Source organism: Lactuca saligna, chromosome 2 (genome assembly GCF_052625555.1).
Source record: "Lactuca saligna cultivar CGN05327 chromosome 2, ASM5262555v1, whole genome shotgun sequence".
Classification (NCBI taxonomy): Eukaryota; Viridiplantae; Streptophyta; class Magnoliopsida; order Asterales; family Asteraceae; genus Lactuca; species Lactuca saligna.
The window spans coordinates 174,622,786-174,649,613 of NC_136418.1; the positions used below are offsets into that span (position 1 = coordinate 174,622,786).

Here is a 26,828-nt window from a genome sequence, read left to right on the forward strand (position 1 = left end):
CTATTTGGATTTTTCTTCACATTCTTCAAAAAATAAATATACTATATACAAAACTTTTTCATCGTTTCAATTTGAATTACTATTTGGATTTTTCTTCACATTGTTCAAAAAATAAATATACTATATACAAAACTTTTAAGTTCAAAGAAAATTATTTTATTATAACTGAAAAGATAAATTTTATTTATATAAATTGGGGACGACATTTATTTGTTAGTAAATGGCGCAGTTGAGCAAAACTGAAACCGAAATCATATTAAAAATCAATGGTTTAGGTTTGGATTTTTCAAAAACTGAAATTTCGGTTTGGGTTCGATTTTTGCATATGGTAATACCGAAAGAAATGGAACTGAACCGACCCGATTAGGTCCCGATTAATCTCTAGGCATTACTCGACCAATTAGAGGGTGTCTAACGATTAATCCCTGCATACACAATGATTAAAATAGTAGAACCCAATAAATTTTAACACTTTGAAGAAGTTATATCTCAACAAAAGCTATTTGAGGTATTGTTAGTATTGTATTATCATATGAACCTATTTTGTTATGATATTAGTGGTATTTACGATCTTTTATATGATATTAGTTATATATAATTTTTTAAAATCTAATAAATTAGCAATTAACGCCCCCCGATTAATCCCCCGGTTAGTCTCCGCCTAGCCGATTAATCTCTTAACTCCAGTCCACCGATTAGCCAACGTCGAACGATTTTTACAACATTGATATATATATATATATATATATATATATATATGCTTAGGTTATTCTATTCAAACTAAGTATTGTGTTATTATATGCATAATTGTAGGCCAATCATTTTACTTAATTTTGGAAAGTGAATTATACATATTATTAAATTAAATATAATTAAAAAATACAAACTAAATTCATTCTAAGGGTATTTTAGTCAATTAACATAAATGTTAAAAAGGAAAATTACATATTTTAAGGAAAATAGATTTTATTAATTTTAAAAATCTGATTTTATGGATGATAATTCTCTTAATTCGAAAATTCTGATGGAATATGTTTATCAATATTTTGAAAAATAACAAATATGATTAAACCATACAAGAATTACATATTCTGACATAATATATATTTTGATTAATGAACTTTTTGAAGAATAACAAAATTTTGGATACAAGTTCAAAAAAATTTCATCACATTCTTAGAAGATAAAAAAAAATTATATACTATTCTATGCGAATGTTACACGTATTAATAACACAAAAAACACAATATATGAATCATTCTACCTGAATATACTATTACACACACACACACATATATATATATATATATATATATATATATATATATATATATATATATCATTATATTGTATATTTTTCTGGTAGAATAATCTATTCTTTTTGGGAGATTGGTGGTCATTGTTCATCTTCATCCCATATAACATTCCATTCCATTAGAATGTTGTAAGTTTCATATGTACCATGTTTTGCTTTGATATCTCTCGTTTCGTACCTACAAAAAATAATGGTATTCAATACTTGATCATTATTAACCAACAATATAAGATAAAATTCACGCATAAAATTCAAGCAAAACAAAACAAAATCACGCAAAAACCATTAAAGATAAATGGATTCGTGATTCCATTCCAACAAAATTAGAATTCATGATTCCATTCCAACAAATTTGGATTCATGATTTCATATAATTCGTGAACAAATGCCAACAGAATTAAAGGAACTATTTGTCTTTATGTTTGGATGGAAATAAAGGAACTATTTCATTCAAGCATTTCAGAGAACAGTTAGTGGGCAGAATCTAAATATACGTAAGTATTGCTTGTCACAAGTCCACATTGCTTGTCACACGTCTTCTTTAGAAAATATGACATTACACATCTCCACCTAGTATTAGAAATATGAGAAATCACCAACAACGTCAATAAAATATAAAAGCAAAATGAATAGATGTAGCACCTGGTTTCCGGTATGTGAATTTTATTTGAGCATTGCCCTATTTTAGCCTTGGACTCGGCGAGTCATAAGGTCCGACTCGCCGAGTAGGGACGAGACTCAGGACACATTTTAAGTGGGCGACTCGGCGAGTCCATATCATGGACTCGGCGAGTCACCGCTGCTGGATGAAACCCTAAGTTTCAAGGGTTTGCACCCTATTTAAACCCTCATTCCGCCCCAACTCGTCCCCATTCACCCCCAGAACTCCCCCAACATCGTTTTCCCTTATTTCTTTGAGAGATTGAAGTGTTCTTGGTGTGTTCTTGAAGGTTTTGAGGAGAAAGAGGAGTAGATCAAGAAGAAGAGAAGGAGATCAGCCATCTTTGTGTCATTTCAACATTTTCCTTGAGGTATATCTCGTTTTTCCCCTGTTTCTATGCTTAGGATTTCATTTGGGACACTCTTGAGCAATTCTTCAAGCTTGTTTGTGCTTAATGATTCGTAATAAGTGGATTAACCTTTAGATCTAGGCAAGATTGAGCTCCAGGAGCTCAGATCTGTTAGCTTTATGGCCCCATGTGGCTTGTTCATCTTAGATCTACCCCTTTGAGGCATTTTGCACCCTAAAATCCACATTAGTGAATATCCACACGTAAAGTTGGAAACTTTACGTGTGATTTGTGTCCTAGAAGTCCAGATCTATGAATGGCATGGACTGGAATCGAGTAAATCGGTGTATTTGGTGGATGCATGGCGGCGACTCAGCGAGTCTGGTCGCGAGTCACCGATTTGGTCCCTTCATGATGTATCGAGTTGAGCCGTGAGTCACAGGGGGTGACTCGGTGAGTTGGGAGCTGAACTCACCCATGTTAGGACTCGGCGAGTCAATGCCCTGACTCGGCGAGTCCAAGGCAATCTTCATAGATTAAGAGCAGACTCGGCGAGTTGTTCATACAACTCGGCGAGTCTTAGCATAAAAGTGTTCTTCGGATAAAGATGAACTCGACGAGTTGTTCATACAACTCGGCGAGTAGGATGAAGGAGTTGAATGACAGTTAGAAGATGAACTCGTCGAGTCATAGCCCAACTCGACGGGTAGAACCAGGGACCCAGGACAATAGTTGCTAGGGACTCGGCGAGTGGAGATCCACTCGGCGAGTCGGGTCAACTGAAAGTTGACTCTAGCTTTGGCTTAGAGCTAGACCGGGGGTAAAATGGTCATTTTACCTAAAGGACAGTTAGCAGTGTTTGATTGAGTATGTTGTGGGAATTGCAGCCGGAGGACTCCCGGAGCAGCAGCAGTCAGTTAGTTCCCGATCAGTTCAGCAGCTACTTTGAGGTGAGTTACCTTCCAGTAGCGGTGGGTCTAAGGCCACAATGCCGGCCCACCAGTAGGAGACATATGATAGATGATTGTCTTTGTGAAATCATCTAGGTTTGTTATTATCTGTTATGTTATATGCTATCATGATACGTTATATGCAATAGTAGTAGAGTTCGGTTGTTAGGACCGCAGGGTAGTCAGACACCCCAGAATTATCTGACTGTATGTGATGGTATGCTTGTATGTTGGTCTGTTATGTTATGCGATAGAGGTAGCGGGAGGGGACCAGTCCCCGAGGATCGGTTGTTAGGACCGATGGGTAGTCAGCACCCCAGAATGGCTTGACATGGGTAGTCAGCACCCCAGAATGGCTTGACACGGGTAAGACGGCACCCCAGAATGGCCGTATGGGTAGGTCAGCACCCCAGAATGGCCGTTCTCCAAGTGTGAGTTTTGGAGACCCTGAGGAGGGAGAGCTTGTATGCCAAGACTCGGGAGGAACACGAGGAACATCTAAGACTCGGGAGGAACACGAGGAGCATCTAAGGGAGGTATTGGAGACCCTGAGGAGGGAGAGCTTGTATGCCAAGTTCTCCAAGTGTGAGTTTTGGTTGCGCGAGGTGCAATTTCTTGGACACCTCGTCAACCAGAACGGGATTCTGGTTGATCCGGCCAAGGTCGAGGCCGTGATGAGATGGGAGGTCCCGAAGTCTCCATCCGAGATTCGGAGCTTCCTGGGATTGGCGGGCTACTATCGGAGATTTATCCAAGATTTCTCCAAGATAGTCGTACCCCTGACACGACTGACGAAGAAAGCCGTGGTCTTTCGGTGGGGACCCGAGCAACAGGCTGCGTTTGAGATGCTGAGACAGAAATTGTGTGAGGCACCGATCCTAGCCCTGCCTGAGGGCGTAGAGGATTTTATGGTTTACTGCGATGCGTCCATTTCAGGGTTGGGCGCAGTTTTGATGCAGAGGGGGCATGTCATTGCCTACGCTTCGCGACAGCTCAAGCCTCACGAGGCAAATTACCCGACGCACGATTTGGAGTTGGGGGCGGTGGTCTTTGCCCTCAAGATTTGGCGGCATTACCTCTACGGGGTTCGGTGTACCATCTACACGGACCACAAGAGTTTGAGGTACCTCATGGACCAGCCGAATCTGAATATGAGGCAGCGGTGATGGTTGGACGTGGTGAAGGATTATGATTGCGAGATCCTTTACCACCCGGGGAAGGCCAATGTGGTGGCCGATGCGCTTAGCCGCAAGACGGTGCCGATCAGGGACGTCTGTTTGAGGATGACGGTGGTGACTCCCCTGTTGGAGCAGATTCGGGAGGCTCAACAGGAGGCTATCAAGGAGGAGCATCGGAAGAGCGAGCGTGTAGTGGGTCAGGATTCCTCCTTTGATTATGATGGCAGAGGACTTTTGACATTACACCGTAGGGTGTGGGTGCCGTATCATGGTGGCGTGCGTCAGATTCTGATGGAGGAGGCGCACAAGTCCCGCTTTTCTATTCATCCCGGGGCGACGAAGATGTATAGGGATCTTCGTCCGGATTATTGGTGGCCTTGCATGAAGCGGGATGTGGCATGGTACGTCGAGCGGTGCTTGACCTGCAGGAAGGTCAAGGCCGAACATCAGAGGCCGCATGGCAAGATGCAGCCGTTGGACATTCCACTGTGGAAATGGGAAGATATCACGATGGATTTTATCACAAAGCTTCCCAGGACCGCACGGGGAGTGGATTCGATTTGGGTCATCGTGGATAGATTGACCAAGAGTGCTCACTTTATTTCGATTCAGGAGAGCATATCGGCCGAAAAATTGGCCGACATCTATATCAGGGAGATTGTGGCACGGCATAGGGTGCCAGTATCGGTAATCTCGGACAGGGATGTGCGTTTTACTTCCAGATTCTGGAAGAAATTTCATGACGAGTTGGGCACTCGTCTACATTTCAGCACCGCCTTTCACCCGCAGACAGATGGTCAGAGTGAGCGGACCATCCAGACTTTGGAGGACATGTTGCGGGCGTGTGTGTTGGATTTCGGTGGTAGCTGGGATACCTATCTTCCCTTGGCCGAGTTCTCCTACAACAACAGCTATCACGCGAGTATCGACCGACCCCCGTTCGAGATGTTGTATGGACGGAAGTGCAGAACCCCGATATGTTGGGGGGAGGTTGGCCAGAGAGTCATGGGAAGTACCGAGGTGGTGCTAGAGATGACCGAGAAAATCCAGCAGGTTCGGAGCAGACTTCAGATTGCACAGAGTCGGCAGAAAAGCTACGCCGATAGACGTCGATCCGACTTGGAGTTCCAAGTCGGGGATATGGTCCTCCTGAAAGTGTCGCCTTGGAAAGGTGTCATTCGATTCTGGAAGCGGGGCAAGTTGGGCCCAAGGTTCATCGGGTCGTTCAGGGTTGCAGCCCGGGTGGGCAAGGTGGCGTATAGGCTGGATCTGCCAGCCGAGCTCAGTCAGATCCACAGCACCTTCCATGTTTCGCAGCTGCGGAAGTGCCTGGTGGACGATTCAGCAGTAGTACCGTTGGAGGATATTCAGGTTGATGACAACTTGAATTACATTGAGCGCCCAGTCGCAATACTTGACAGAAAGACCAAGACGTTGAGAAACAAGAGGGTAGAACTAGTAAAGGTGCAATGGCAGCACCGCAAGGGTTCGGAATGGACTTGGGAACCGATGGACGAGATGATGGAGCATTACCCCGAGCTGTTTCAGGATCGGGCAGCAGACTTCGAGGACGAAGTCTAAAATAAGTGGGGGAGATTTGTAGCACCTGGTTTCCGGTATTTGAATTTTATTTGAGCATTGCCCTATTTTAGCCTTGGACTCGACGAGTCATAAGGTCCGACTCGCCGAGTAGGGACGAGACTCAGGACACGTTTTAAGTGGGCGACTCGGCGAGTCCATATCATGGACTCGGCGAGTCACCGCTGCTGGATGAAACCCTAAGTTTCAAGGGTTTGCACCCTATTTAAACCCTCATTCCGCCCCAACTCGTCCCCATTCACCCCCAGAACTCCCCCAACATCGTTTTCCCTTATTTCTTTGAGAGATTGAAGTGTTCTTGGTGTGTTCTTGAAGGTTTTGAGGAGAAAGAGGAGTAGATCAAGAAGAGGAGAAGGAGATCAGCCATCTTTGTGTCATTTCAACATTTTCCTTGAGGTATATCTCGTTTTCCCCCTGTTTCTATGCTTAGGATTTCATTTGGGACACTCTTGAGCAATTCTTCAAGCTTGTTTGTGCTTAATGATTCGTAATAAGTGGATTAACCTTTAGATCTAGGCAAGATTGAGCTCCAGGAGCTCAGATCTGTTAGCTTTATGGCCCCATGTGGCTTGTTCATCCTAGATCTACCCCTTTGAGGCATTTTGCACCCTAAAATCCACATTAGTGAATATCCACACGTAAAGTTGGAAACTTTACGTGTGATTTGTGTCCTAGAAGTCCAGATCTATGAATGGCATGGACTGGAATCGAGTAAATCGGTGTATTTGGTGGATGCATGGCGGCGACTCGGCGAGTCGTATTGGCGACTCGGCGAGTCTGGTCGCGAGTCACCGATTTGGTCCCTTCATGATGTATCGAGTTGAGCCGTGAGTCACAGGGGGTGACTCGGTGAGTTGGGAGCTGAACTCACCCATGTTAGGACTCGGCGAGTCAATGCCCTGACTCGGCGAGTCCAAGGCAATCTTCATAGATTAAGAGCAGACTCGGCGAGTTGTTCATACAACTCGGCGAGTCTTAGCATAAAAGTGTTCTTCGGATAAAGATGAACTCGACGAGTTGTTCATACAACTCGGCGAGTAGGATGAAGGAGTTGAATGACAGTTAGAAGATGAACTCGTCGAGTCATAGCCCAACTCGACGGGTAGAACCAGGGACCCAGGACAATAGTTGCTAGGGACTCGGCGAGTGGAGATCCACTCGGCGAGTCGGGTCAACTGAAAGTTGACTCTAGCTTTGACTTAGAGCTAGACCGGGGGTAAAATGGTCATTTTACCTAAAGGACAGTTAGCAGTGTTTGATTGAGTATGTTGTGGGAATTGCAGCCGGAGGACTCCCGGAGCAGCAGCAGTCAGTTAGTTCCCGATCAGTTCAGCAGCTACTTTGAGGTGAGTTACCTTCCAGTAGCGGTGGGTCTAAGGCCACAATGCCGACTCACCAGTAGGAGACGTATGATAGATGATTATCTTTGTGAAATCATCTAGGTTTGCTATTATATCTTATGTTATATGCTATCATGATACGTTATATGCAATAGTAGTAGAGTTCGGTTGTTAGGACCGCAGGGTAGTCAGACACCCCAGAATTATCTGACTGTATGTGATGGTATGCTTGTATGTTGGTCTGTTATGTTATGCGATAGAGGTAGCGGGAGGGGACCAGTCCCCGAGGATCGGTTGTTAGGACCGATGGGTAGTCAGCACCCCAGAATGGCTTGACATGGGTAGTCAGCACCCCAGAATGGCCATATGGGTAGGTCGGCACCCCAGAATGGCCGTACCGGGTAGTCAGGCACCCCAGAATAGCCTGGCAGTACGTATGTTATGTGTTTGTATGGTATGTGGTACGTTGGGGGAACTCACTAAGCTTTGTGCTTACGTTTACAGTTTTGTTTTCAGGTACCTCTGCATCGAAGGGGAAGGAGCCGGCGCGGTAGCGGCACGTCATACACACACTCTTCGGTTTCCGCATTTACGAGATTTACTGGGATTGTACTCTGATATTTTGATGGGATGTATGGTTTGACCTTTTGGAACATGGTTGCGATGTGTTATGGTGTGATCAAACAATGTTTTTATTTATTAATGTTTTCTAAAGTAATATTTTAAAATGAAATTTTCGGACGTAAAAATTGGATCGTTACAATAGAGCAATTACAAAGCATCATCAAGAGCAATAACAAAGGGTGACTTGAACTTTTACAAACTTTAAACAACATGAAGAAAGGCCTTGTTGGACATTTGCAGTACATACATCACCTATAAATCAAATGAGCAAACAAAAACCAACAAATTTAATTTACACTTTAAGTTGATGCATGTTAATTTATCATCAAATAAAGTCTTCACAGTGTTTAATCTGAAGTATGTGGATTTGTACAGCAGTGCATTCCATTCCTAACCATAGGTAAAGGACTAATTGATCAAATTTGTGATTAAGAAAACACAAAAAAAAGAAGCTAATAACTGGTAAACGATCAGTCATCTAAAATCTAAAACAAAAGTTGTTCAATCGAACAAGTGAAGATGATAAGATAACCGGTGGCAATTCGAACAAAAAAATGACGAAAAAGAGAGGGTTGTTCTTACAGCTGGAAAAAGCTGGAGCTCAAACAAGGCGGCGTTGGATGGAGACGTTGGTCGAAGGGGGAGGAGCTGCTGGAAGAAATCGCGTCAAAGGCAAAGGAGAAGGAAAAGGGGAAATATGGGCAGAACTCGGTGCTGGCAGTGGCCCATTTGATTCCTCTTCATCCTCGTCGCAGAACTCATCGAAGAACTCATCGGGATTCGGTCAGGGATCGCTGGCGATGCATCGTATTTGAAGAAGCAATGTCCGTTGGGGATGTTGAGGAGAGTGAGGATTGATGGTCCCATTAGGGCATCGATTATCCATGAGTCGGATTGGGATTGGATCCAACCAAGGTCGTTGATTCCAAGTTTGGAGTTCTGATCGATTTGGAGGAAGAGAGAAGGGGCTGATTTTTGGCGAAGGTCAGGCGGCAATGAGAAGGTGAGGAAGACCAGCTCATTTATTTAGGTTTTAAGGTGAGGAAGACCAACAATTATCCCATGATTATAGGGATTACTTTTGAAAGTTAGTAAACAAATTACTAAATTACACTTATTTATTTATTTAATTATTTAATTTTTTATTTAATTTTGATTAACCCACATTTATGCCTACAATAACACAATAATTAGTTTAAACAAATGAACCTAGCTCTCTCTCTCTCTCTCTATCTATCTATCTATCTATCTCTCTCTCTCTCTCTCTATATATATATATATATATATATATATATATCATACATACTTAATGCAACTCAAAAGTTTTCTTAATTATGATTTAACACTCAAAAGTTTGATAACTTATATTATGTTTAATTAGCATTTAGTGAAAAGTTTATTATAAAAAGGCTAATCTTTTGTGTCTTTTGTGTTATATAAAATCTTACATGTAAGAAGGATTTGAAGATATTGTGATTCAAAAGTTTTCATATAGTTGAAGCATTCACGATCCAAATATGACGATTTGAAGAAATGGGTTATATCGCATCGATGGTAATTGTAATATGATTTTGTTTCGTTCAACCAAAACAAATGAAACTTTTTCTATTATTTCTTTATATTCAGTTTTTCATTTAATCTTTATATATGATTTGTTTGTATTACTTAATCTTGAATATGACTCTCCAAACATCAATGTTTTGCTAGGAATATTTTTCTGATTCTTCTTTTTCAAGAAAAATATTATGATTACAGGTTAGTGAAGAATTATAATCAAGTTTCTATGGTTGAATGGTGTTAAATGAAGAAAGAAGATTCATAAAATGGATATAGGTTTTTTTGTTTGAGCAAAGTTGATGAATGTTAGTTTTTTCTTTTGATTTAAATGTATATTTATGTAACATCTTTATTTATATATTCAACCACCCAATGCTCTTATTTATTTGATTGTAGTTTTTTCTATTTTGATTATGTTTATTTCATATTATTTTTTTATTGGGTTATCCTACACAACATATTTAAAAGACAATATTTAAAAGATAAGATAATTTTGATCATATCTAAAAGACAATATTTAAAAGATTACATAATTTTGAACATTTGATATGTAATTATAATAGACTTATCATGATATGTTCTTCATATGAAAGTAATTTATTCATATTACTACGATAAGAATTATATATAACATTTACAAATATATATATATATATATATATATATATATTATATGTGATTTGTTTAAAATGTATATGTACCTATGTATGTTCTAAATTTATAATTAAACATCTTTATGTTGAATAATTGAAGGGATTAAAATGATGCATCAAAATCAATTATTTAGACTAATATAATAATAATAATAATAATAATAATAATAATAATAATAATAATAATAATAAATATACATTTCCAAGTACCGTATTAATTTGAAACTCATATTACAACTCAAGAGTTTTCTAATTTATGTATATTTATTAGTTACAACTCAAGAGTTTTTAACTTATGATTATTAATTAGTAATCACTAATAATTTTTTATTTTTGTTTCTTTTATAAGGTTATAAAGTTTTGCTCATTAAAAACATTAATGTATTTGAAGAGATTTGTGATTTAAATATAAAGAGTTAATATAAATGTTATAATAGATATTTTAGTGTTTTTATTTTATTAAAAGTTATAGTGTTTATTTTTCATATTTTTTATTATTCGTTGTGTATATATATATATATATATATATATATATATATATATATATATATATATATATATATATATAATACAAATGTTATAATATATGTTTTTCTATTTTTATGTTACTAAAAGTTGCAGTTCATATTTTTGTTCATACGTTTTGTTAACCGTTATATTATCATTAATTTGATATATAATTTACACAATTTTAAACGGTTTATAAAATTATCAAATAAATGTATATATTACAATGATTTAAAAATTAAACTATAATGTTTAATAAAACTAATATGGTAACTATATGTTTGCTTTACTACTAACATTCTGTTTCAAAGTAGAAATATTAAATAATAATTTGGTAAAAGTTATTATTGTAACTATATAATTCTATTCTCGCGCAAAGTGAGGGCATTCACTTACTATATATATATATATATATATATATATATATATATATATATATATATATATATATATATATATATAATAGATCCGGTTAGAAATTTTTTTTGGTAGGAATGTAAGAAATTTGTTTTTTCAACTTATTTTTTTGGCGAACAAAACAAATGAATCACTAAATGAATCAATAATAAGATGATGATTCACCCAAAAAAATCCCGAAAAAATATTTCGATGATTTATTTTTATGATGATTTTGTTGATATTCTCTAAAATTGTTATAAAAATGATTTTTTTTATTTACCTAAAAATGAATCATAAAGGTGTTTTTTTTTTCGGAATTTTGTCTTGTAAATCATCTTACTTTTGAATCATCTAATGATTCATTATATTTTTTTGCTAAGAAAATATGCATATAAAAAATTTGTTACCTTCTTACTAAAATTTTCCTTCTTATTTGATGTTAACTCTCTTTCTCTCTCTCTCTCTCTCTCTCTCTCTCTATATATATATATATATATATATATATATATATATATATATATATATATATATATATATATATATATATATATATATATATATATATATATATATATGTGAGGGTGACGTAAGTTCAAACAAATGACAAAAGCTTAGGAGACTTAATAGATACACGCCATATTAATAAAGGATATAAAGATTAAATAGATCCACAAAACTTCTCATAAAAGCTGGACACCAAATCACTTTGCCAATTTAATGATAAAGTTTGAAATATAAAATACTTCAAATTTCATGTTGTAACAAAGTTTATTAATGTGGACTGTATAACACATGGAATTGGACTATATAATACATGGAATTATACTGCACGTGGTTTTTTATGGATCAAAAGGATAAAATATAATCCACTAATCCCTTCAATGACTGATGAGACGACCCACCTTCTTCAAGAGAAAGATTTAACTTCTCCTTAAGAGTAGTTATTCTCTCTCGGATTTCTTCTCCTTCTTTTTCCATCATTACTCTTTTAATCGCCCTTTCAATCCCCACCCTGTCAAACCCATCCTCCAACAAAACACCAATCTTCCATACATCGCTCACATATCTTGCATTTACTGGTTGGTCGACAAAACAAGGTGAGCACACCATAGGAACTCCTTCATATATGCTCTCCAACGTTGAATTCCATCCACAATGAGTCCAAAAACACCCGGTTGCTGGATGAGCTAACACGTCTTCTTGAGGAGCCCATTTTACTATACGTCCGCCATCACCCAATCTTTCTAGGAACTTTTCCGGCAAACACTCCAGCCATTTTGAACGGCCAGGAATTAACCCTAGTCTAATCACCCACAAGAATGGTAAACCCGTATTTGTCAATCCATGGGCCAATTCTTGAAATGCTGATTCGGTAATACGTGCAGCTGTCACGAACCAAGTTTTTGGAAAATTCCACGATCATCTAGAGAACTCCGGAACGATCAAGTATATTCGAGAAGTCTCCGGAGAGATCATGAATGCTCTATGAGACCCTGGAAGATGCTAGAATATTGTAGATGTCCGTGGAACAAAGGAGAACGATCTGGAATAATCAAGAGGACGCTAGACGAAGTTAGAACGACCTGGAAGACTTTGGAATGATCTAGAATATGCTAGATCATACAAGAGCAATATGGATAATGTCGGAACAACCTAGAACCTTCTAGAGCATCGTAGACAAGTATACCATTTTCTAGAGTCATGTAAAGGCCATGTAAATAATAAGAAGAATCTAGATTAGTCAAGAAAGATCGGGACCTAGAAACTTCCATTTGAGGAGGTGTAAGGTGCCTATAAATAGGAAGGATGTCTCATTTGTAGGAATCATTGAAAATTTGCCTTGTAAAGTAGTCGGGTCTTATATATAAGCTTCGTTTCTTACTTCGTAGCATTCCTTATCGCATCTCTTGCTATCATAGTCGTTAGTACATCGTAAAGGAAGCGTTCCAAGCCTGACTTAGTCGAAGAAGCACTAAGTGGCACACGGTATTGACTAGTCTAAAAGAGTCATCTCGTGACAAGCGCTCCCAAAGCTTACGTATATCACAGATTTTGGGGCTTGGGTGTCTAGCCATGAGAGAACAGTTCGGTCTTGTTCGATCAAGCTGCTTGAGGATGCCGGGAAGTACTTGTGGAATGGGCCTAAAGTGAAGCTCGGAACTGAAAATTCTTGGCGAATGGTCTCTAGTGAAGGTTGTTCAAGTTCTTTGAAGGTGTTCCAGATGATCCCTGATGATGCCTTCATCTGTTTAAGCATGTTGGTGACAAATATCCCCATACCTTATGGATTGGTTGTCATCTTTACGACGTCTTTGACCTTCATAAGTGGAAATTCCGGCACCGGTGCTTCATAATTTGAATATGGAAACGTCGGTTCAGAAGTTATATTAAGAATCCTCCGAAACAAAAATCTAAACGAAACAACCAGCACAGTTAATTAGTACCTAAATATTCGAGTGCAGAAGATTAATGTTGAACGAAAACCCAGAAGAAGCAGAGCAAGTTATACGGCTAGTTTATAAGGATGATGGGATAAATGAACCTGGAAGAAGAAGAAGAAAAACTTACTGACCTTTTGTAAGATTAAAACAACCAATTTCAGAGGCAAAGGGTAAAGCGCCATAAGCAATGGCGGAAGCAAGACTGGTTGTCCGAAGCGCCAATCGAGGGAGGTTAAGGGAATCTGCCACGGCTTGCGTGAAGTAGAATAGGGCATATGAGATTAGACAGGAAATCGACCCCTCATCATCTTCCGCCAATAACCTAGTCAGACAATCCCGAAACGACTCTTCACAGCTTCTGTTAAGGTATATAACGAAAAAGCTGGCGTCTTCCTTCGTTAACTGGTGTTCAATCTCGAAAAATCGGTCCCGGATGGACTTGAAGATGAAGTGAGGATAGTTGGAATGATTGGGGGAGTTGTATTCGGTGTGTATGATGGTTATTTCAAAACCTTGGGTGTGAAGAATGTTTGCTAACTGAAGCATGGGATTGATATGGCCTTGGAATGGTAGGGGAAACAATATGATTCTATTTCTCCGGCGAATTGAGGTCGATTTTGGCCATCGAAGATTGGTATCGCTTCAGTTGGTCTCCATGTTCAGGGAGCAAGGCAAGACTTGTAGACTTGTAGTGGTTACTGACTGCTGAGTATATGGATGATTACTCTGGTCACTTGACATCGGATTGTGTTGATAAAACAAATATAAGAATCGAAATTCAGATCCCAAGCATTATCACAACGTTGACGTTGGCACGATGCACACCATGAGTGGGTTGCTGAAATTACTATTTTTTTACTGCTAAATTATAACCCGTGACACAAAAAAAATAATTATAATTAAACTGTAAGGTAATGACAGAACAATAAAATAAAAAAAATTATAATTAAATTGGTAGGTAATGACAGACAATAAAATAAAAAAAGTATTAATTTATAAAGATAAATATTTTCTCCATGTTATAATGTTTAATTCAAACTAGAACAACACATTGGGTGTAATAAAATAAATATGAGAAACCGTGCATGGAAAACTAACAAGCGTTTGTACCATTTGCATTTGATACGTTTAGTTTACTTGCGCCGGATGCGGTGGAGCTTTTTAGTAGACTACAACGGATCATGCATGGTCATGTTATATCCCCTAGATCTATGGATGTAGTCTTCAAAAGAATTGGTTTTACAATACAAAAGGGTTTAACAGCGCAACTTGTTGCTCATTTGTCTTTTCATTCATTGCATGATGATAACTAAAACATTTTGGAGTTAGGAAGAAAGTTGTAATATGAAAACACATTGGTTGTAATAATTAATATGAGATCATCGTTTTGTGTTTGTAGATATTTTGTAAACTTATGATTCTATAAAATGCAATATAAATTTCAATAGAGTGAAAAAAAGAAGCATAATCAATCAATGATAATAACATTGTTATATGACAAATTAAAAATTAATGTAATATAAGAAAATACATGAACACAAACAATTTACAAATTAAAATGACGAATGAATGGCCATTTACTAATAATAAATAAAAGATTATATAAAGAATAAAATTTTATAAATTATTTATAAATTTCTAAAACTTCTTTATACATGATATTAAATGTTTTATTTGTAAGTCTATCAACTGTATCTAAAATTAACAATTTTAATCAATGTATATTTTGAATTCTAGATAAGAGGACATATAATTAAAAATGTATGAATAAAATGATCCCTAAGAAATAAACAACTTTCGTAAGAACTGTCATTGCAGTAGATATACTTTGAGATGATGATGCGATAGACATTTTTTTTGGATTTTCTATTATCAATATATAACTTATTATTTTTTCTCCTCTTTAGCATAAGTAGCATTCATGTTTTTTGTTTGATAAATAATGACAAATGATAAAGTAAAATTTAAAAATAAATTTAATAATTTCAAAGTAAGACCAAGGAGGATTGGTAGCTCCTTTAATTGGAATACACACAAATTCACAAATTGAATTAAAATCAAATAATATATACATTGATACTTCTAGATTATAATCGAAATCATTAATCAAGAAAAAACTATTAATTCAAACAACGGTTTATTTAACATTAATATGTATAATGTTTTGATGATATTTAGAAAGTTGATTGTATATAAAATAATAAAAAATTTGTTGATAAAGTAAACTAAAAAATTAGTAATATTCATATATAATTATAATAATGATTAACATATAACTTAAAAATAATGATTTGTATAGAAACATATGACATTTTAAATTGTAAAATGACATTTCAAAATATAGTCAAGTTAATATGACAACCAAAATTATGTAAATACTTGGATTATCAATCAAGTAAAAAATTTTAAAAATTAAAAACTATTTTGATGATGGCATTAAAACCCATATGGTTGTTTTAGTTGAAAATTTGTTAACAAATTAATATAAAAATATTGATTTACTATAAATTATGTATTTATTTTCAACATTACTAAAAAAATATTTATTTACCAAATAACTACTGATCAATTATCACTCCTCCCCCACCCCCCTTTAGCTATACTAAATTTGTAGATTTCAGCTACTACTTTTTGTCCTAACATTATCTATGATATAGAAAGTCCACCACCACCGGTGATCTTTGCCCGTCTACATTTCTCATGATGAAGATTGTAGCACCTGGTTCCTGGTACGTAAAATTTATCTAAGTATTTGTCATTTTAGCCTTGGACTCAGCGAGTTGTAGGTTCGACTCGCCGAGTAGGGACGCGGTTCGGGGGTACATTTAAGTTGGCGACTCAGCGAGTCCATATTCTGGACTCGGTGAGTCACCGATGTTTGATGAAACCCTAAATTTCAAGGGTTTGCACCCTATTTAAACCCTCATTTCCGCCCCAAGCTCGCCCCCATTCACTCTCAGAGCTACCAACATCGTTTTTACCCTTATTCCTTGTGAGATTGAAGTATTTTGGTGTGTTCTTGAAGTTTTTGAGGAGAAAGAAGAGTAGATCAAGAAGAGGAGAAGGAGGCCAAGCATCTTTGTGACATCTCAACGTTTTCCTTGAGGTATAGCTCGTTTCCCCTCTGTTTTCAAGCTTGTAGTCCCTAATAGCTTCATGAAAGTCCTTCTTGAGCCATTCCCCAAGTTTGTTTGTGCTTTATGGGTTGTAATAAGTTGTTAGCCTTTAGATCTAGGCATGATTTAGTCCCTGGAGCTTGGATCTACTGCCTTTATGGAGTCATATTGCATGAAAGTCCTAGATCTACCCCTTTTGGTGCACTTTGAGTCCTAAAACCTTCAATGGTGATTATCTACACGTAAAGTTGGAAACTTTACGTGTAAACAAGGCCCTAGGAACCCAGATCTATGAATGGCATGGGCTGGATTCAAGCAAAATCGCGTGTATAGTTTTTGCATGAGGCAGACTCGGTGAGTCGTTCATCTGACTCGGCGAGTCTGGTCGCGAGTCCCCGGGTTTTTCCACTTTTCGTGTTTGCGGGTTGGAGTAGTGAGTCATAGGGAATGACTCAGTGGGTTGGAAGCCAGACTCACTCATGAAGTCACTAGGCGAGTTCATGGCAATCTTCTTGTCTCAAGAACAACTCGGCGAGTTGTTCATACAACTCGGCGAGTCACAGCTTAAAGTGTTCTTCGGATGAAGGCGAACTCGACGAGTTGTTCATACAACTCGGCAAGTAGGATGAAGGACTATTGGACTTGGGTATAGAGAAAGGGACTCGGCGAGTTGGCAAGCCAACTCGGCGAGTCTGGTCAACTGGCAGTTGATTGTGTCTTGACTCATTGATTGTTAAGGGTAAATGGACAATTTACCCTGAGGAGGGTTAGCAGTAATTGACTAAGTGTTTGGTGGGAAGTACAGCCAGAGGATTTCCGTAGCAGTAGCACCAGACAGACCATTCCCACACATATCAGCAGCTACTACGAGGTGAGTTACCTTCCAGTAGTGGTGGGTCTAAGGCTACAATACCGGCCCACCAGTAGGAGATGTATGATAGATGATTGTCTTTGTGATATCATCTAGGTTTGCTACTACCTGATATGTTATATGCCTAGCATGATATGTTGTATGTGATAGTAGTAGAGTTTGGTTGTTAGGACCAAAAGGTAGTCAGACACCCCAGATACGTCTGACAGTACGTGATGATATGTTTGCATGCTGGCTTGTTATGTTATATGCGATAGAGGTAGTAGGAGGGGACCAATCCCCGAGTTCGGTTGATAGGACCGAAGGGTAGTTCAGGCACCCCAGATATGTCTGATAATATGTTATGTTATGATATATGTGATAGTAGCAGTAAGGGGTGAAATAGTCCCCGAGGAGCGGTTGTTAGGGCCGATGGATAGTTAGCACCCCAGAATGGCTTGACATGGATAGTCAGCACCCCAGAACGGCTTGACACGGGTAGGTCGGCACCCCAGAATAGCCGTACCGGGTAAGTCGGGCACCCCAGAATTGCCCGACCATATGTATGATATGTGATTGTATGGTATGTGGTATGATGGGGGAACTGTTGGGTTTTTGGTCATAAGACATCCTATGTGCTCATACAAACCCTAATGCTTGGATCTAGGTTTCTCTATTGTACATGCTTTGAATCCAAGACTATAAACCCTAATTCTAGCATACAAGTAATCATATTAACATGTAATTAGGTTTAAGAACATACCTTGATTGTTATGTAGTAATAACAATCCCAAATCTCCTTGTATTGACTTTGGAAGGCTTAGAGTCACAAGTGTCACTCCTCTAATGGCTCACAAACACCATAAGCAAGTGGAGAAGGTATAAGGAGAGAGGTGAGAGGTTAGAATTCGTATCTAGGACCTCTTGGGAAGGGATACACGAATTCATGGCCCTAGGGGTGTTTATATAGGTGTAGAGATAGGGTTTCAGTCATTATCCTTATCTAGTTGATTATCCATTAAGCAACCAATAAGATAATCCTTGAATCCTTATCATACTCAAATTCTAAGGGATTTACACCTCAAATTCGTTCACCATATATATAAGGTAATCCTTACCTTATTTTGTAACTATCACATAATTACAATTCAGCCCCTCTAGTTTAATTAATTACATTTGATCACAAAACTAATTCTTAATTAATTATTGACCAATATTAATTAAACAAATATGATTTCTCCTTTAATATATTATTCTTATAACATATTAATAAATCATATTATCCTCTCTCTCTTTATTCATTTCTCCAATCAAGTTGCTTTGGTGAAGGCAACCCAAAAGGACCATGCACCATTGGGTCAAGTACATACCAAAATAGTTATGGACTTAGACACTAATCCAACAGTCTCCCACTTGGATAAGTCTAACAACTATTCTGCATATGACTTCAGATCCTGATCTGCAATCGTAGCTTTCCAAAGCCGCTGTCAACTCTGATCATATCAGATACGCGTGTCCTTAGATAAGGGATCATATATTCCTCCATTCTAGATATCATATGAGATATGATTTCAAATCATTCTCTTTGTACTACTTCTCGATTTCCGATTTATGACAACATACTAATTGAACAAATCAAATTAGCCCTAGCCCGGCCGAGCATTTACGTATGTCATCACTAAACCATCGAGGGGCCCAAAGATATCGCTTTTATCCTACTTTGGATAAAAGGAACGGATAAAATTTGATACAATGCTCGCTTGCACTCACTCACCGAATTACACACAACAATATGTTTTATAACACCAAGTTACTGGTGCGTTTACACATTATCAATGTGCAACCGATTCGCAAGATACAACTCACACATCTCGGTTTCAAGAATATAAGATGTTATCGTCTCACCAATCACTCGTAATACAATTCATGGAGTGATCCAAGTGAGCGTGGGTTTAATCCAATGCTCAAATCATATTCATAAGCACTCATGAACGTTGCAGCAAACATTTGCTTATGTCTAATACTCTTCTAGACAATCCACACACCAATTCACGACAGTCTTCATTCATATCTACTTCCAACATATGAACGACTGTGGCCCGTTTGAATAATTCGATTATTCTTAATAAACTCAATTATTCTGGAAGTCAAAACATGCAAAGTGAAACACAAGAATAATACTAATCCCATATGGCCTCAAACCTTTGAGTATATACAAAACACGTTTTATTTATCACCATATCGATTACTCATTATTTGTCGTTTCGGGTAATCAACTTCGCATTTTAATTCCAACACTTGTCCCATGCTCCTAGTATGCACACAATGTTTACCTATGGTTCTTACTTTTGCGAAATAGACAAATTGAACACATTTCCAATCATTCTCATTTTACAACACCAAATCCATTTTCTTAAGTGTAAGAATATCAAATTCTTGTTACTTATAGAATATACTAGATTCTAACACTTTATGCAACGATCCTTTTGTAATGTCACTGCACCAAAGTCTCAAAGACTATTGCCAATGATATTACAAATTCCTCTATCGGAGATTGTTACAAGACAATTCCTTAGATATGATGTCTCTCACTCAAAGTACATTCCTTTGAACATCCTTTCGCATAAAGTTTCTAATCTAGACATAGATTTTACTTCCCAACATGGACACACTTCCATATTTTCTATATGACAACTCATTCTTAATAGAATCTTATCTATTCGTAATGATGTCGATATCGTCCATCCAATATGGAAACACTTCCATAATTTCCAATACTATACTTCCAACTACTCGCAAGCAACCAATCCTCGTCGAACTTTGGATTGTCCTTTGATAGTTGTTTAATTATTTTAGTCAAAACCAATTCTAGTCCCTTTTCCCTCTAAATGCACTATACATTTGGAAAATTTTAGAATGGTCAAACATTAAAGCATTCGCAATCGATCCTATACCCGAAGCGTATGGGACACGACGCATAATGTTTTATTTGCTATGTTCTCAAAATTCGAATTGCGAAGAGGAATGCCGTAATCACAATCGAAATTTTAAGAACACACTATGTACCTTTGACTAAATTTATCAACATTTCGCAATCTAATCCTTTAGATTTGAAATGAAGCATAATATTCTCTCCCTTAATTATAGCAAAACAACCTTTCAACTCTTACAACTTTGCAAAGTATGACTCTTGTTTTCTATAATTAATATTGCCAACTATGCAATACGTGCCTTAATAATCATACAATCATAACATTTATGCTCCCACTATCATGATGATTATTATAAAACATAACACTTATGCTCTCACTAGCTTCGACATGTATTCATAAACATCTTAACTTTCAGAAAAACAATACTTATTGAATTTCTTAAGTTCATGTTTCTAATACTTAGTGCTTTGATAATCTTTTATCAAGGCTTCTTGAACTTATACACTTTTTGCCTTAGATAGTTCATATGTGTGTCTTAACAATTAAGACTAATTGCCAAACCTCACAATTCAAATTATGGAAAGGGATGCCGTAACCATGATCGAATTTGAGAATGCAATTTTACAATCACTATCTTTTAAAATCTTTCTTAGTGAAAGCATTTTCTCACAATCATTTTCATGAAGGAGGAAATCTTATGACACTTAGATTTAAACGGTGTATGTGTTCCTATCCATGCGAATTTGTTAAAACCAAAGTTTACGACAAATTCAAACTCTTATGGATCGAACTTTCTTAATCTTGATTTCTTGCCTTATGGTAGCACAGCTGCCCACCACGTCTTCCAAGTAGTTAAGCATCTTACCTTTTTCCTTTCAATGTACCTTTCATTGATCAAGGTCCTTGCGTTTTACGCATTCAAATGAGAACTCATAGGACTCACATGCATAATTAACTCGATTGGATTGGCACAGAAACAAAATAATGTCTTCATGATAGGTTGTAAACCTCAACTCGTGTGCTAGTGATGATCGATAAGGTTTATTTGATTTGTTCTTGAAACTTTTCGAGACCATTAAGACTCCCACTGACTCCTTGACATATAAGATTCTTTTGTCAATAAACATTTCTTGACAAACAAATTTTCAAGAGTTAGTGTAGCTTGTATCAAAACACTTCATAAATTGGTCATAGTTGGTCTTTGTCTTATCCAAGACATCACAACTTTCCACATTTGATGAATGTTATAAACCTTTAATACTTTTTACTCATTGTCACAATCTTAACTTTAAGACTTGTTATTGGAACAAAGTATGATTGTCTTCTTGATTTGACCATTTCATCAATCTTTGATTCCTCTTCTTGGACATACAATTGTACCAAGACTCATTTAGAGGATCAATTGAGATATGGTTCTTAATCATTAAGACCTATCATAAAGCATAAAAGCTACTCTCCCTTCTTCTTAGAATGGAGAAACTCTTATCTTTCTGCCTATTTGATTCTTCTTATTCGTTTTGCTATTGATCTAAACCCTTTAATCAATTCAAAATTACACTTAATCTTGTAAGTATAATCATATTTACTAAACCTTTAGTAAATGATGACGAATATCTTTGTTACTCTTATGGTGAACTTGATCAACACACAACTTTGTGTACTCGATCTTCTAGTCCTTCACTTGACACTTTGTCAACGAATTAGTCTAATTATCAAATATGAAATTTCTCATTCATCATGCAACCAAGTTGCATGATTCCAAGTTTCTATCCAATTGAAACTTGGGCGATGAGAAACTCTCCCTATTTGGTAAATTCTTGACTTTCCATAACACAATAAGAAACAAATCCATTATTGCTAATAATTTTAACATCAATTTTTTTCATACACGCCATTGTAAGGATAAATAAATAAAATTTAAAATCAAAATTTATTTTATTGCGGAAAAATTTGTCCTTCACAATGCAACTCATAGAAAAACTTATGCGAATACATCTTTCTTAGCAATCTAATTCTAACTCTAAGTAGTAGCTCAAGAATCTAATCTTCGAGAAACGCAATCGAAATCCATTCCTTCACGGTTAGATTCTGCTCACTTCTTCCCTTAAGCTTCTTTTCTTTTCTTTGATCCTTCTAAACATCAATTGTAATCTTATCACATTATGTATTCAGAACCTAGAATGAAGCTTAAAAGAGTTAGTCAATGGATTTTACCTAAATTAGAGCCATACGTTTCGACTCTCCCATCTCTTAGATCTCTTAGGTAAATAGGGCAGCTTCGTCTCTAATGCCCCTTCTCTTGGCAATAAAAGCAAATTGACTCTTTTTGGAACAACACATGGAACTACTTCAGACATCGCCTTTCTCTTATGATCAAACTTTTCGATCATTGCATGTCTTTCATTGCCATTGTCTATATCCACAGAGGTCTCGAAGGCAGATTCACCAATCAACTTTGCTTTTCTATTGCGCCAAACCATTGCTGATTCAGCAGCAATAAGCATATAGGTGAGATCTATAAGGGTCACGTCGCGGTTCATCATATAGTACTCTCTTACGAACTCACTATATGAGTTAGGAAGTGACTGAAGAACCCAATCAACAGCCATCTCTTAAACCGACAATGGATCCTATCATTCTTAGTCTATCAATGTGCGACTTCATCCCTAGGACGTGTGCACACACCGACTTTCCTTCTTTATGTTTACTTGCCAAAAGGGCTTGAGTGATATTGAACTTTTCAATTTTACAATCTTGTGGGTTAGGGAGAATAATTGGAGGAGGAGGAGGAAGTGAAGCATGATTTCTTGTTCCTCGATCGAATCGTGGAATATCATCTTCATGTGGAATGCTTGTTCCACGGGATTTGAGAAGACCATAGTTGTCGAACTTTGACATCGGGAGAAAAACGAATTCAAGTTAGTTGATTGATTGAGTCCTTGGTAAATCACCCAAATGAAATTCCAAGGCTAGGACCCAACACAATATCCTACAACTCGGGAGAGGGATGCCGTAACCCAAATCGCAGAACATTTGAAGGTAAGTGAATGACGATTCACTAGTTTTCACCATGAGAAACGAAAAAGAAATTTCAGTTTTAAATCTATGAAAACTCCTAGATCCTTTGAGATTCATTGAACATTTCAATGGCATGTTTAAATCTCGATATGCCCCTCTTGTTTGTGACTGGGATGCCGAGGATCACAAAGCGGGTGTGAATAACCATGCAAACTACATGGTGCCCTCACATGTTACAATCACCTATTCGATGTGCCGGTAAACCACACACGCTCCACCGAACTATGACAAACATTGAGTCACCCTTTGCTACCTTTGCTTAGAACCATTTAGTGTACCGGTAAACCACACACGCTCCACTAACGTCTTCGCAAGGGCACAAAGTGTAATTTCATGGAATTGCATCAATTCACTTTTGCCTAAGTAACTAAGATTGGGAATTTGCGAAACATTTAGTTACTTTGTATTTCATTATACTTATAATGGAAGGTTTCGTCCTATCCTACCCGTTCGGCTAACGACCCTCCACTAGTCAAGAGTGCGGTGGGTAAGAGTGGATACCCATTCAATCGCCATTTTATAGGCAATTTCCTTAAACACCCCTTATAGACCAGCTTCGTGAATGAGGCCTACTAACGGTAAGACTGACTTTTACTCATACATATATATAATGTTAGACTTTTAATCTTATATATAGTATAGGGTGTATTTTATACTTTTAAAATACTATGTGGTTAACTTTAATAATTACACTTTTAATTCAATTAAATTGTTAACCTAAACTTTTATGGATTTATTAAACCTCTTTTAATTATACTCCTTAATTAATTAATAAAACCATAAAGGGGTGATTTGAACTTTTCAAAACATTACTAGAGTTTTAGAATTTAACATTTCTAATTAACCTTTTAATCAACCTTTAAATTCCAAAACTTGAGGGCAAGTTTTGAAACCTTTTTCAAAACATTAGGGTTTTAACTATTTAAATTTCAAAACAACAAAACTTTTGGGGTTCAAATTTAAACTATAAAACCTAAAGGGATTAATTGAAACTATTTCACAAGATAATTCAAATCTAAATTACAAATAATCAAACTTTATCTAATAAAACAAGTGATTATCTAAAATTTGACAATTATCTTCTATTTAGGTAAGGATAATGAAAAAATTCGGATTTTATCACAAAAACAAGTTTATGGTAATTATCCAAAGCCAAAACAGGAAGAAAATCGCGAAAACGAGCTGTCAGACACTTTGACTCGTCGAGTCTGGGCTTGGACTCGTCGAGTACAGCTGACTCGGCGAGTTCACCAAGTGACTCGGCGAGTCAAACCTTTAAAACTCAAAAAAATCGATTTTCAGTGCTTATTACGATCAAATATGCATCAATACAATAGAAACCAATCAAGTCTCTGATACCACTGTTGGGTTTTTGGTCATAAGACATCCTATGTGCTCATACAAACCCTACTGCTTGGATCTAGGTTTCTCTATTGTACATGCTTTGAATCCAAGACTATAAACCCTAATTCTAGCATACAAGTAATCATATTAACATGTAATTAGGTTTAAGAACATACCTTGATTGTTATGTAGTAATAACAATCCCAAATCTCCTTGTATTGACTTTGGAAGGCTTAGAGTCACAAGTGTCACTCCTCTAATGGCTCACAAACACCATAAGCAAGTGGAGAAGGTATAAGGAGAGAGGTGAGAGGTTAGAATTCGTATCTAGGACCTCTTGGGAAGGGATACACGAATTCATGGCCCTAGGGGTGTTTATATAGGTGTAGAGATAGGGTTTCAGTCATTATCCTTATCTAGTTGATTATCCATTAAGCAACCAATAAGATAATCCTTGAATCCTTATCATACTCGAATTCTAAGGGATTTACACCTCAAATTCGTTCACCATATATATAAGGTAATCCTTACCTTATTTTGTAACTATCACATAATTACAATTCAGCCCCTCTAGTTTAATTAATTACATTTGATCACAAAACTAATTCTTAATTAATTATTGACCAATATTAATTAAACAAATATGATTTCTCCTTTAATATATTATTCTTATAACATATTAATAAATCATATTATCCTCTCTCTCTTTATTCATTTCTCCAATCAAGTTGCTTTGGTGAAGGCAACCCAAAAGGACCATGCACCATCGGGTCAAGTACATACCAAAATAGTTATGAACTTAGACACTAATCCAACAGGAACTCACTAAGCTTCGTGCTTACAGTTTTCAGTTTTGGTTTCAGGTAACTCTTCTTCGAAGGGGAAGGAGCTGGCACGATAGCGGTACATCACACACACGCTTTGTATTCCGCACTATGAGATCTTCCTGGGGATTTGTACTCTGACATTGTTATGTTTTTATAAACTGGTTTCCAGACACGCACATCTTTTATGAAATGATATGATCGGTGAATGTTTTATTTCTAATGTTTTGCTGTTTTAAAAATGAAATTTTTGGCTCGTATTTTTGGGACGTTACAACTGATCAATGCTCTAAAAGTTATCTCTACTGGTCACCTAAAGAGGAACCCAAATCTGAAACTATAAATCAAATTACCCAAAATGCCCTTAGGTCAAACTTGGTCAACCCTGGTCCAAGTCAAAGTCAATGGTCAAGGTCCAAAAGTCAATATTTCTTCCCAACAGAGTACGCCCTGTGTACCAAGAGAGTATGCCCAACGTACTATAATGTTGACCAAAAGTGGGGTGCTGATCGCGTACGTGCACCGTACCACTAGGTATGCCTAGCGTATGCAACCTAGTCCCAAAACTCCATTAAGAGCTTATTTCATCAAGTTCTTACATCCAAAACTCATACCTAATCCCAAAATGATGTCCTAAGTCATAAAGTTTCCAACTTTATGGCTTTGCATGGCTATAAAGTTCTTAATGTCCAAAACCCTAAGTTCTTAACCCAACAAGACATCACAACTCTTGCATGGAAGGGATAGAAGGGCCAAGATCATATTTTTATAGTTCATAATAGCTTTATATTGGATAAAGTTTCTAACTTTATCCATGAGAATGGTCCCAACAAACAAGATCTAGTCTTTAAGTCTCAAAGGGACCCAAAAGTTCATCTTTTTCAATTTAATCCATTAAGTACAAGTCTCAAATTTTCATATCTGAATCAAAACTATGTTTAGATGGATAAAGTTTCCAACTTTATCCATTACAAAGTCACAAACTTTCAAGATTTTAACTCCATGCACTAAAATGACCAAAAGATCACCACATCCAAAACTAGCTAGATCTAACAAATGCATCATCAAGATTCAAGCTTTATACCTCTAGAAGATAGATCAAGGTGAACA

At 36.9% G+C, this 26,828-nt stretch overlaps 1 pseudogene; it reads right to left on the minus strand.

The window, feature by feature from the left end:
- Nucleotides 1-11,965: 11,965 nt before the first annotated feature.
- Nucleotides 11,966-14,230, minus strand: LOC145029362 (UDP-glycosyltransferase 76B1-like; annotated as a pseudogene).
- Between the last annotated feature and the right edge of the window lie 12,598 nt (nucleotides 14,231-26,828).